Source organism: Antechinus flavipes, chromosome 1 (genome assembly GCF_016432865.1).
Source record: "Antechinus flavipes isolate AdamAnt ecotype Samford, QLD, Australia chromosome 1, AdamAnt_v2, whole genome shotgun sequence".
NCBI lineage: Eukaryota > Metazoa > Chordata > Mammalia > Dasyuromorphia > Dasyuridae > Antechinus > Antechinus flavipes.
This window is the reverse complement of record NC_067398.1, coordinates 259,534,540-259,546,029: the sequence shown is the minus strand read 5'-3', so window position 1 is coordinate 259,546,029 and position 11,490 is coordinate 259,534,540. Positions and strand designations below refer to the sequence as shown.

Sequence of the window (11,490 nt, the reverse complement as noted above, 5' to 3'; positions counted from 1 at the left end):
TAAGAGAATCTTCTATGCATGATTTATATGTTAGTAAACTTGATAATTTTAAAGGAAGTAGAAGATTATGTACCTAAGCGCCTATATTAACAGAACATGAAATGGAAATATTTTAAAGTTAAATCTTATCCATTTCCATTAAAAAGCCCTTATTTGCTTTCCTCATTTTCTTCTGCCACTGGGAAAGAAGAAAGAGGGGAAAAACCCTTTGTAATAAATATTCATACTCAAACAAGATAAATTCTTGTTAGTCATATCCAAAATAAAATCTCATTAAGCATCTTACATCATTATATTTCTTTCAGGTAGTAGGTTTAAAATTAGTACTCTCGAAACATAGTTGGTTATTATATTGATCAGAGTTCTTAAGTCTATGAAATGGACATCTTAAATAATCCAGTCATAGAAAATGAATTTGAACAAAGTATAAAAGAACTATTGAAGAAAAAAAAGAATCATTGCCACATAGATTTATAGGTGAATTCTAGCAAATATTTAGTAGCAATTTATGACTATGCTATACGAGCTATTTTTTAAAATATGGAAAGTATTCTACTATATTCCTTTTGTGGAATTAATATAGTCCTAAACAAAGCAAGGAAACTATAAATAAATGTAACCAAATGACTATTGATGATAAAATTTTAAATAAAATCCTAACAAAAAGACGACAAGACTACTTTTTTCCTTACCAGGATTCCACACAATTGACTAAATAGAAACAATTAAACCCTTGGAGTATCCTTCCAAGTCAAGATCATTCATGATCCATTAGGTTTTTTCCCAGGGTTGACCTCATGTATATTTTTGTTCAGGCTTCCTGACATGAATTGATACTTTGATGAGACAACAGCAAAGATTATTATAACCAGTGATAAATACCTATTTGAGTGTATTATGAGAGTGTTTTATAGGGTCAGCAGGAGCAATTGAGAGAAGTGTTTAGTGAGGTCTTAATATGCTAAAGGGATCTGTAAACCAAAAATGTTTAATGACAATTGTACTAGAAAAGACATTCCTTGGCTATGATTGACAACCTATTCCTGTAGTTTCTACCAGATTTTACTCATTATTATTCCCATGTTTACAATGTAATTTTCCTTCCTTTCTGTTTATTCAAGCATCCAAAATGGCATCACTTGTCTTGAAATTTCTTTCAAATTTGTTGGGTCTTCTTTATCCAACAGAGTTGTTGTTCAGTGATGTCTGACTCTTCACAAATTGGAAATTTCTTGGCAAAGATATTAAAGTGTTTTGCCATTACTTTCTCTAATTCATTTTACAGAGGAGGAAACTGAGACAAATGGGGTAAAGTGACTTGCCCAGGGTCACACAGCCAGTAAGTATATGATCTCAGATTTGAACTCAGGAAGATGAGCCTTACAGATTCCAGGTCTAGCACTTTATCCACTGCACCAACAAAGACAAGAGGATAAAACTCGACCAGAAATGAGCATGCTAGAAGAAGGAGGTGAAATCCTTTTGCCCACTTTTTTCCCTGTGGGGGTCAACTCTGTGCAATGAGACATTTTTCATCTAACTAAACATTTCAAAAAAAAGGGAAAACTGGAGTGAGTTGCAATTAAAAACTGTTTAAATCTAAGAATGATAACTAGGAGAAGCCTCCTGCTACTCAGAGCCCATCTGGAAGCACAATAGGAGTAACTCAGCAACTTACAGATGTTTGCCAACAACCTTCAGTCAAAGAAGCTCCTACGTGACTTGATAAAGCAAGTAATATACCTGCAAGGGAACCAGGTAACCTTTTACATCTCTAGTGTTTGATCATGTAAACCATTTAGTTCTGTCATGACATAAAATTATAAGTGCATTATTTCACCTGGGAAAGATGCCATCAGTTACAATAGCGGCCTTCCCGTTTGGAAAATGAGCCATATGGTGCATATGTCAAGGAGCTGAAATGAGGTAAAACCTCTCAATATGTAGAGTAAACAGATTGAGTTCTAATTAAGCTCATATGTCACTACTCTGGATCTGAGTACTCAAGAATACCATTTCAATTCTCTTATATGGCCCGGTCATATAGGTAATATGGAACGGTACTTTAATAAAATGGATCATTACTGTTTTAAAATTGGGAAAACTGGGACACCAAGCAATAAAATGATCTTTCCAAAATTTTAAGACAAATAAGAACAAAAAACAGTTCATTGTTCTAAGTTTGGGATAATGCTTCACTATGACAGACATTCCCTTACCCAATCTCTGTTCCTTCATATCCATGCATGTCAATTCTGTCTCTTATGGGCCCATATCCCTTTCTGTACTATTCTTTTGTCATATTCTCTAGAATCCATATTCTGTGGTTAACAATATACATTGTATTAAATGTGTGCCCTTCTCCCAAAATTACCTTGTATATTTTTTATATTTTATTTTCTATCTTTGTGTGTAATGACATATCTACAATAAAATATGAATCCCTGAAGGTATAAGGAATTTTTAATTTTGTCTTTGCATCCCTAGTGCCTGGTATTTTTTATGGTTGTTGAGTTGTGTCCCACTCTTTGTGATCCTCATGGATCACAGAATACCAATGTTATTCATGGGGTTTTCTTGGCAAAGATATTAGAGTAGCTTGCCTTTTCCTTCTCCAGTGGATTAAGCCAAACCTCTAGTGAGTGTCTGGGGCTGAATTTAAATTCAAGTCTTTCTGACTCCAGGCCCAGTGGTCTATCCAGTGAACCATCTAGCTATCTCTAGTTTCCTGGCATATAGTAGGCACTTAATAAATGTTAGGCAAAACTTAACGATGTGAAAGAATACTCCAAAGCAAAGGTGTCAAACTCAAATACTCCAGGTCTCAGAAAATCACAGATTGATATTGTCAATGCTATATTACATTTTTATTTATTTTGTTAAATATTTTCCAATTATATTTTAATTTGGGTCACTCAGGATTTTTATGGTTGAACCTGAGTTTGGCACATCTCTTCCAAATTTCTAAAAACATGAGAAATGCAGATTAAAATCCCCCCGAAGTTTTATCTCATAGCAAACAAATTAGCAAAGATGAAAAAATAATTATTGGATAGATTGTGGAAAATGGGCATATTAATAAATTGATATTTGAAGCTGTTGGAAGTCTACAGTGGGTCAATGTAAATGATGTAAAAGCAAGATATATCAATAAATATTTTTAAAGGGAAAATAAATAAATAATGACCAAATTAAACTCCTATAGCCTGTAAAGTCTATTTTAACAAATCAGAATAGATAGACTGTAATAATAACCATAGAGGAACTTATACTTTCCAAAGCAAATTCATATATATTATTTAGTCCTTATAACTATCCTAGGAGGTAAGTGGGATGGTAATTATTATCTCTGTTATATAGATGAAGAAACAGTCTCATAGAGGTTTCAGTTGTTCTATGTCACACAGTAAAGGGCAGTAAGAAATGTCATAGCCAGACAAACACCCTTCCTGCTAAACACATGACATTACTCTGTAATATAAATACCAAGCAGGATTTCTGGGATTTTTGTCGTTGTTGTTTTGGCCATACTTAAGCTAGCATTGTGGGTCTCTTTACCACTTCAGATTGAATTTTGAAGGAAAAAGAAATCACCCTCATCAAAGACGTGTATGTATACTGATTGCTATTTCCTGGCAAGAAATAACACTGTGGAAGAGGAAAGCTCTGTGGAAAAATCCCTTCCTGAGGCAGAGGATGACTGCTCTTTAAAGTGTGAGTGTTAACCAAAAGAAACATTCAGTACCATCCATTTTTGGATAAACATTTTGTTGTAGTGAGATGCACAGAAAGGATCCCTCCTCCCTCGCTCCATGGATTGTTGCTACAAATTAATAGGAGTTCCTGCTGTGTTTTCTATCTCACAGTATGCCTGAAAAATAGGACAGCTGGTCCCAGAGGGCTCTCCTCCTGTAATTATTAAGTACAATACATACATCAAATTCTGTGATGTTGGCTAGAATTGGGACTTGGAAGGCACTCCTCCTTAGATGCTTTGCTTGGGTTTACTGTCCCTTTAAAAAGGAGAAAAGAAAATCCAGTATGTTGTTGTGCTAAGATTAAATATCTCCCTGCATCATTCTGTTTCCCAGGATAACACTGTTAATTGTCCAGATTGGCTAGAAAGGTGTGTGTATGTGTGTGTATGTGTGTGTGTGTGTGTGTGTGTGTGTGTAGGTGGGTGGAAGGGGCTTGTTAGAAAGTGCTGGGGGAAGTTTGATATTCCATGAAGATGTTGTCAAGTTGTGCTACATACATGTGAGCAATTATCTATCATCTATCTATCTATCTATCTATTGTTCTATCTACCCATATATGTATACACACATGTATAAATTTAAAATATATATATATACTATTCTTTGAAGTTGTGTTATAAATGTGATCAATTATTAGCTATACACATACATGTATATATATTTATGTATTATATTCCATTTGCGCTATATACATCAGAGCAATTATTAGCTATGTGTACATGTACACATAATATATACATGTGCACATATTTATATACCCAAATGTATATTATAAATATACATATACATAAATAGTTACATGTGTATATTATGTGCCATAAATGTGCTATATACATGTGAATAATTGTTAGTTACACACACATACACACATATTTATATTATATAATATATATTAAAAATTTTGGAGTAAAGTCCTGGAATTTCACTGGTATGGGATATTTCCAGTTGGGAAACTTTATCATAGACTCACATTGCCAGTATGTGACTAAGGTGGATTCTGAACCTGATCTTCTCAACTTAGAGGTAGTTCTATGTCCATTGAACTGTGACTCCAACTCATACTTTTTTTTTTTTTTTAGCAAAGAAACCCATTTATCCAAATCAAAAACAAAACAGAAATCATAAAAATATACATAAGAAATTATGAGTGAAAGAGCTCTCCCACTGGGAGCAAGTTAACTCAGCAGACTCTAGAAAGAGAGACCCAAATTTCACCCAAGGGGAAATCTCCCAAAGTTTCTAGACATTCATTTTCTTAATATTAATAACAAAAACAAAGATAGAAACATGAGCTGAACTATATGGTAGACTAGTAAATTATGTTCTTTTTGAGTTCAGGGGCCCTCACTTATTGTGATTTATTTTATTTTATTTGTATCCTCTTTTACTTCTCACACAGAGGATTATAGTTTGTACAAAATAGGTAACAAGATCTTTTGCAAGAATTCTCTATTGTGGGCTCCAGCAGTCAACCTGATGCTCATAAAAAGTAAATATCTTGAGAAGAGAGAAATTCCAGTTGAGACCTAGGTGTCCTCAAATGTCCCAGTTAGATGCTCACTAAATATTTATTGAATGAAAGAAATGGTGTACATTTTGCTTGTTTTTATCAAAGTAAAGGCTGTAGTTTTGAAGCAGAAAAGGTTAAGTTCCACTGTAGCAAATGTCAAGGGGGAGTCCAAATTAGTTCACTGCACTGAAATCTCATTATAGCATATATTGCTCAAAGAAAGTGTGCCAGGCACTAAGGCTTGGAAAAATGTTCAGGGGACACATAGCCACATTAGGAACTTACCTACTTACTGTAGTCTGATTTTTGGTACATTCATGTTTGGTACATCACACTTGGAAAAAAAATGCCCACTTGCCTCCAGTTCTGTATTCTAATATCACTGCCCTGAAATCTTGAAAATTTTAATTGGATTGAATTTTAGTAAAAACAAAAAAAAAAGCTTTCTTTCCCAGTTTCATCTTATTTGCTCCAGAATTTTTGTCAAGAGGTGAATTAGTTTCACTCTCCCAAAACTGATAACTTCAGGAAAGTGCCCAGAAGTCAAATGTGACCATGATGAGATTGTCATGGCAACTGGTTATGGCTACATTGCTCGGTTTAGAGCAACATCTTCTTGGCCCTACCACCTGTCAATCAGTTGTTGGAAGGCTAGCCATAATCCTGAGCCTTCTACCAGCTTCTCTTTGAATTCCTCACCAGACTCCTGAGAAATTTTTCATTGTTTTTGTAGAAAAGGGCAGGAAAGGGTACTTCTCACAAAAAAATGAGATTAATTTGTAAGCAACTCAAGGTTGGGTTGGAGTCTAGAATTTTGAAAAAAGTAAAGTCTTGGGAATCACTTCAGGGGAATTTATTTATAGACAGTTCTTAAATTATATAATGATACCATCAGACTCCAAGGGAATTACCACATTTGGAATATATTCTGAACATCTCATGTCAAGGTAGGAAGGAAACCAGGATAGGTAGACAGACCCTAGGAGAGACAATCACATTATAAGTATGCTGTGGTACTTGGAAAAGAGGGATGTGCCTTTTTCCTCTTCTCCTCTGGCTTCTGTTGGCCATTATCCAATTCCTTCTCTTCTCCCAGACTTTTTCCATTCACTAGTGCCATAGGAATTCAGGCTGGCAGAGAATTATGTGACTTGGGGATGACAATCTATTATCTACTGCAGGGAAGGAGAGTGTCCCTTTAGATGTAACTACCTAAGACAAAATTCCGACAATCTAGCCCTTTAAGAACAAAAGCTGTCACTAAGTAGATTTTAGAAAAAAAGTCCACATTACTTCAAGAAGCCAAGAACACCTGGGTTTTCATTACCTTCCTCTTCTTTCTTTAAATGTCTACTGTCAATACAATAACTTAAACCTGTCAAAATGCTAAACAGTTCAATTCTCCGTCTTCATATGGATTCTGAATATCTTGATTCGGTAAGATTTGGAATCATACTTCCAACAAATTTTAGCTGAGGACTGTGGACAAATTTCCCCCCCATATGAGCCTTGGTTTGCACGTCTGCAAAATAGGAAGTGATAATGCATACACCATCTACCTCATTAGGTACTATTCTTATAGAATAGTACTTTGTAAAGTTTCAAGCCCAATTTAAGTGTGATTTACCATTACAGAGGGTGATCTATCACATGCTTTCAATTCTCTAAGGTGAATTACAAGGCCCAGTGGGTCACCTTTGAGATAACAACCCTCCCACCTGACAGCCAGATGTTGCAAGGGGACACATGTCTATCAGTGTAGGTGTATTCCACTTTCAGGTGACATCATGAGAATTCAGACTTAGAAGATAAAGATAAATTAGGGAGTAATTATTCACATGAGAAAATAGTTTTTCTCTGTAGGAATGTATTACTCTGTAGAGTTCCTTTAAATAGCAGATGCTTCAAAGCATCTTGACAGAATGATGGGAGTGGGGAGGGAATTAAAGGTAGAAAAAAGTGTTAAGAGCTAGTATCCATAAAAGAACAACTAGAATTGAGGATAAAGAATCTTCAAAATTATAATTCAGAGGAAAATCTTATTTAAGGACCATATTTTAAGAAAACACTTATTAGAATATCCCATATACTGTTAGACACAGTCAATGAGTTGATTGATATACTTAAATTGACTTTTTTTTCTTTCTTTATTTGCTCTGTTAAAGGGGATGACTTGCTTGGGTAGGGGGTGGGTATGAGATGAACCCAGAAATGAAAGTGATGTAAAAACAAAAGATATCACTAAGTAGATTTTAGAAAAAAGTCCGCACTATTGCAAGAAGCCAGAAACACCTGTGTTTTTCATTCCCTTCCTCTTCCCTCTTTAAATATGCTTACTGTCAACTCAATGACTTAAACCTGTCAAAATGCTAAACAGCTCAATTCTCCATCAAGATTTCTTTTTTCGAATCAAAAAATGTGCAAGCTTTCTGTCGCACTGTAAATAGCATTTTAGACTTATACATGTATACGCCTTTTCTTTTGCAATGAAAGCCTTAATAACAGAACAAAACCCAAGCAAATATTTAATTACATTTTGCCTCAGAGTGAATTGCGAGATAAACTGTGTTAAATTAAGTAAGCAACATGGTCAGGATGATTTGAGCATGAATTTATTATGTGTTCCAGGTTTCTAAGACAACTAATTTGGAGATGAAATAGGATGTTTTACCTTAATATGGGGCATGATTCACCATTGAAAGATGCTGTAGCAGACATAGTACTAAGTGAGTATTTTTCTGTTTCTCTAGAGAATACCAGGGTGTTCACTGAAGATATTTTCTCCTTTTACAGACCCTTTTTCCTGTTCTGCCCACCAGTTTTGTCCAGCTGCTTTTGGTTCACTGAGAGAGAAATATTTTATCAGGTTATGGCAATAAATTGGCTCTGAAGGGGTTACCCAATTATAGCTAGTTTAAGACTTGATATGTTCTTGTTTAATGAAGAGAAAATGAATTATAGATTTAGAATTGGAAAGGGGTTGTATAGATATCTCAATGTAGATTTGGAAGGTTTAGAATACCAAAGGCCTGGTACAAGGAAGCATGGAGCTCATAAGTCAATAAAGCAACACTGCTTTATTGAACGAAGATACAAAAGCAAGGACAGTCATGAAGAATGATGGAAAAAGGTGAAATTGGACACCCCACTGGGACCACTGGTGGAATTAGGGCCAGTGAAAGAATGAAAAACCTTTCCTAGAAATGAGTGGCTTTTTAAAAAAAAAAAAAGGATTTTAATCTGGATCTAGCATGGGAGTATGCTGGTAAATTTTAGCAACTGACACCCCCTACCACCCTAAAATAAGGTTATGCTTTAAGCTTTGTTATTAGTTTTTTCTCCCTAACTTTCTTAAATCTAGACAATCAATTAAAAAAATCAAGCTTTGATTTGTAGAATTTGCTGATTTCTTAGATGTTAATACTTACGCTGAAAATTTAACAATTAGTTCTAAAGGTGGTATAAGCTGGATCTAGTAAGCCACCTATATAGCAATAATAAGAGGGGAGACAGGAACCTGAGCCTAGAGAATGGAGTTGATTCATGTGAAGAGAGATTCCTAGGGAACCGTTTATTAGAAGGTATTCAAATTTAGGCATTTGGGTTAGGGGTTATTCTGACTAGGTGAGTCATATGTTTTTGAGCTTCCCTAGGCAGGTAGGAGAGGTTACTCTAGAGTCCATCTAGTCCTCTTTTTATATATGAGGAAACTGAGACCCAGAGAGATAAAGTGATTTGCTCCCCCCCCGCCCCCCCCCCCCTTTTTTTAAATATGAGTAGTAAAAGGCAAAGATAGGATTTGAACTCAGATCTTCAAATCCAGCTGAGGTAATGTAGTATATAGAGAAAGACTGCTGATACTGGAGTCTGAGCCACTGGATTCATGGCTCTCATGCTTAGTTATGGGTGGAAATTTACTGGGATTCAGTTTCATTATCTATAAAATGAATGGGTTCATGGCCTTTGAGATTTTTTCCAGATCTACAGCCATGATTATTATTTTTCTACTGTATTCTGATTGTTTCTCCTTCCCAGTCTTCATCTTTGAGACAGATACATTTTAGCTCTCAGTAGGGAGTAGATGCAATGAAATCATTAGACTTAATTTCAATCTCAATGATATGCCAGTAACAAAGACCATTCAGTGATCTGTATTGGTAAAAGAAATTCCCACTAAGGATTTCCTTGCATAGAAACAATAGTTTTCCATTTTGTGGATGGGAAGTATTAGGCAAGAAAGAACATAGCAGGAAAAGTTAATTTCCTAAAACTGGCAGGAAGGACCCTATTCCAATGCCAAGAAAACTCACTCTGGAATCAGGGGATAGGGGTTAAAATGCTGCCTTTCATGCTTACCACCTGTGTAACTGTTAGTTAATGGGTCAACTTAACCCCCCAGTTTCCTCATCTGTGAAATGAAGGAGTTGTATTAGATGATCTTTGGAGTTCCAGAACCAGTCTAGAATAAAAGCTGGTTTCCTTTTATAGATGACCATGGTATTTGGGTCAAAATTATCATTTGCTTCCTATCTGCCTGCATCTTATAAATGGAAATAATAGAGATAAAGCTCGAGACATCCACATTCTGGGTTTAAGCATAAATCAAAAGTGGGGTATCTCTAGAAGCTACAATCCTTTCCTTCAAAGTTTACATTACCCCAGTACTAAACCACATATTGTAAAAGGAATTAGAATCGAAAACAGTAACATCAACAACTTTATAACCAATTCTAAAAGAATTTATTTTGTCTGGAAATAAATAGATTCATGCCCAGAAATTTAAGTCTTGCATTATATCCCAAGGGGAATTACAAACACATCAAAGGGGTCAAAGCAACATAGGTTAAACTGTATTTATCCAGGGAACTGGCCCCCGGGGAGTAGAAATACTCCAATGTATAGTCCAATGGGACTAGTTTTGTAGATTTTAAAATATAACTGTCAAAAGGATTCAGCTTGGAAAAATAAACCCAAAACAGTTATTTTTTAAGACCTACAATCTTGAAACAGTCTTGAAGTGTCCACTGGTAAGCAATTTGAGAATTGTATTTAATAAAGTTATCTTGAGACTCTTCACTTGGCTGTTTTCTCTGATGCAAAGCTTGGAGACATAAATTTGAAAATTTCTGCTAGGAAACCATTTTCTGAAAGGGAAAAATTTCTTGGTGAATCATACCACCACTAGTGTCTCACAATTGCTTTACTTCTGTTTTCTCTGTCTTTTCCCTAGACTGTTAGTGTTTTTGATGATTGCAGAAGTGGGAAGGTAAAAAGAGAATCATCATGTTGGTTTGGTTTTTTTCCCCAAATGGAAATCCACCAGGAGAAAATACAAAGTTATTAAATACCTAAATTGATCCCATTGCTTGACTCCAGTTACCTGATCTGGGAAATCTGATCCTTGGAGTGCAGTTATTGTAGTGTTGGGGTGGGAAGGAGCATCATGTGAATGACTTGGTTAAATATGAAACCTTAAAATGACTTTAAACCATTTGACATCTCAGAAACAAAGCAGGAGTCACACTCAACTTTGTTTTCTTCATAAAAATGCCTATTAAATGATGAGAAACAATTTCATTTTTTTTTCTTCTGGGTTTTTAGATCTTATCTCAGGGAGTTGGAAATGGCAAGCATATTGTGTCTCAGAGGTTCTTCAGCAGCGTACAACATGGACTTCTGGGGATGGATTCCTCAGTTCACATACATGAGGTGAAGGGGGAACAAGCATTTATTAAGTATGTGCTAAACTCTGTGCTAGGAGACATTGGTCAAAACTATTTAGGAAAAAATAAAAGACAAACCACAATGTACTTTAAAAAAATCATTGCAAATTGATAATAAAAGTGTAAGGAGACTCCTTCATTCCTTCTCTGTTCAGTATATATTAAGTAAAACAAGTGGTATAGGATAGCATGGGTAGTTTGCAATCTTCTGCCATTGTACTGATCTCTAACTTTGCCTCTGCACAATCTTCATTTCACTCTGATTTTCCCACGACCTGACCTGTTCTGCTTATTGAACTAGGCTGGTCCTGGAATTCCAATTTTCAACGATCAGAAACCCATCCAGGACAGTAGGGGAGAGATACCATGATTATAAGTACTTTTCCTCCCTTGCCTTTTCCTTCCTCACCCTCTTTGCCAGCTCCAAACTATCTAGAATCTATTCAAGCTATTTGATTTCTAACATGGCTTGGATGAGATGGGAGTTAACCAACTTTAG

The 11,490-nt window shown here is 35.4% G+C and overlaps 1 long non-coding RNA gene across 1 annotated transcript in view; it reads left to right on the top strand.

The window, feature by feature from the left end:
- LOC127554441 (uncharacterized) overlaps positions 1-11,173 on the top strand; it is a 22,027-nt gene extending 10,854 nt beyond the window's left edge. Inside the window, exons 3-6 of the long non-coding RNA XR_007951993.1 lie at positions 1,286-1,758; positions 3,567-3,714; positions 7,897-7,994; positions 10,870-11,173. This is a non-coding gene — a long non-coding RNA (uncharacterized LOC127554441). The remainder of the gene's footprint in view (positions 1-1,285; positions 1,759-3,566; positions 3,715-7,896; positions 7,995-10,869) is intronic.
- Positions 11,174-11,490: the final 317 nt, after the last annotated feature.